Source organism: Musa acuminata, unplaced genomic scaffold, assembly GCF_036884655.1.
Source record: "Musa acuminata AAA Group cultivar baxijiao unplaced genomic scaffold, Cavendish_Baxijiao_AAA HiC_scaffold_691, whole genome shotgun sequence".
Classification (NCBI taxonomy): domain Eukaryota; kingdom Viridiplantae; phylum Streptophyta; class Magnoliopsida; order Zingiberales; family Musaceae; genus Musa; species Musa acuminata.
Window position 1 is genome coordinate 25,001 of NW_027020927.1, and position 2,500 is coordinate 27,500.

Consider the following 2,500-nt stretch of genomic DNA (forward strand, 5'->3'; position numbering starts at 1 on the left):
TGGCTGCGCGAGCGAGCGGCGAGCGGCGGACAGCGAGCGAAGCGAGAGGCAGCACCGTCCCTGCTATACGAAAGCCCCATCCAGCCCTGTGCCACCCGGGGGGTTCCAGGGTGCTGAGATGGCTGACATTTTGCTCCGCTCACGACGGTCGCCGCGGCACACAAGAACAGCCCAAAAACAGGCCAAAACAGCCCAAAAACGGGCCAAAACTGGCCATTTTTGGCTGCGCGAGCGAGCAGCGAGCGGCGGACAGCGAGCGAAGCGAGAGGCAGCACCGTCCCTGCTATACGAAAGCCCCATCCAGCCCTGTGCCACCCGGGGGGTTCCAGGGTGCTGAGATGGCTGACGTTTTGCTCCGCTCACGACGGTCGCCGCGGCACGCAAGAACAGGCCAAAAACTGGTCGCCGCGGCACGCAAGAACAGGCCAAAAACTGGCCAAAACAGCCCAAAAACGGGCCAAAACTGGCCATTTTTTGCTGCGCGAGCGAGCGGAGAGCGGCGAACAGCGAGCGAAGCGCGAGGCAGCACCGTCCCTGCTATACGAAAGCCCCATCCAGCCCTGTGCCACCCGGGGGGTTCCAGGGTGCTGAGATGGCTGACATTTTGCTCCGCTCACGACGGTCACCGCGCCACACAAGAACAGCCCAAAAACAGGCCAAAACAGCCCAAAAACGGGCCAAAACTGGCCATTTTTGGCTGCGCGAGCGAGCGGCGAGCGGCGAACAGCGAGCGAAGCGAGAGGCAGCACCGTCCCTGCTATACGAAAGCCCCATCCAGCCCTGTGCCACCCGGGGGGTTCCAGGGTGCTGAGATGGCTGACGTTTTGCTCCGCTCACGACGGTCACCGCACCACGCAAGAACAGGCCAAAAACTGGCCAAAACAGCCCAAAAACGGGCCAAAACTGGCCATTTTTGGCTGCGCGAGCGAGCGGCGAGCGGCGAACAGCGAGCGAAGCGAGAGGCAGCACCGTCCCTGCTATACGAAAGCCCCATCCAGCCCTGTGCCACCCGGGGGGTTCCAGGGTGCTGAGATGGCTGACGTTTTGCTCCGCTCTCGACGGTCACCGCGCAATGCAAGAACAGGCCAAAAACTGGCCAAAACGGCCCAAAAACGGGCCAAAACTGGCCATTTTTGGCTGCGCGAGCGGCGAGCGGCGGACAGCGAGCGAAGCGAGAGGCAGCACCGTCCCTGCTATACGAAAGCCCCATCCAGCCCTGTGCCACCCGGGGGGTTCCAGGGTGCTGAGATGGCTGACGTTTTGCTCCGCTCTCGACGGTCACCGCGCAATGCAAGAACAGGCCAAAAACTGGCCAAAACGGCCCAAAAACGGGCCAAAACTGGCCATTTTTGGCTGCGCGAGCGAGCGGCGAGCGGCGGACAGCGAGCGAAGCGAGAGGCAGCACCGTCCCTGCTATACGAAAGCCCCATCCAGCCCTGTGCCACCCGGGGGGTTCCAGGGTGCTGAGATGGCTGACGTTTTGCTCCGCTCTCGACGGTCACCGCGCAATGCAAGAACAGGCCAAAAACTGGCCAAAACGGCCCAAAAACGGGCCAAAACTGGCCATTTTTGGCTGCACGAGCGAGCGGCGAGCGGCGGACAGCGAGCGAAGCGAGAGGCAGCACCGTCCCTGCTATACGAAAGCCCCATCCAGCCCTGTGCCACCCGGGGGGTTCCAGGGTGCTGAGATGGCTGACGTTTTGCTCCGCTCTCGACGGTCACCGCGCAATGCAAGAACAGGCCAAAAACTGGCCAAAACGGCCCAAAAACGGGCCAAAACTGGCCATTTTTGGCTGCACGAGCGAGCGGCGAGCGGCGGACAGCGAGCGAAGCGAGAGGCAGCACCGTCCCTGCTATACGAAAGCCCCATCCAGCCCTGTGCCACCCGGGGGGTTCCAGGGTGCTGAGATGGCTGACGTTTTGCTCCGCTCTCGACGGTCACCGCGCAATGCAAGAACAGGCCAAAAACTGGCCAAAACGGCCCAAAAACGGGCCAAAACTGGCCATTTTTGGCTGCACGAGCGAGCGGCGAGCGGCGGACAGCGAGCGAAGCGAGAGGCAGCACCGTCCCTGCTATACGAAAGCCCCATCCAGCCCTGTGCCACCCGGGGGGTTCCAGGGTGCTGAGATGGCTGACGTTTTGCTCCGCTCTCGACGGTCACCGCGCAATGCAAGAACAGGCCAAAAACTGGCCAAAACGGCCCAAAAACGGGCCAAAACTGGCCATTTTTGGCTGCACGAGCGAGCGGCGAGCGGCGGACAGCGAGCGAAGCGAGAGGCAGCACCGTCCCTGCTATACGAAAGCCCCATCCAGCCCTGTGCCACCCGGGGGGTTCCAGGGTGCTGAGATGGCTGACGTTTTGCTCCGCTCTCGACGGTCACCGCGCAATGCAAGAACAGGCCAAAAACTGGCCAAAACGGCCCAAAAACGGGCCAAAACTGGCCATTTTTGGCTGCGCGAGCGAGCGGCGAGCGGCGGACAGCGAGCGAAGCGAGAGGC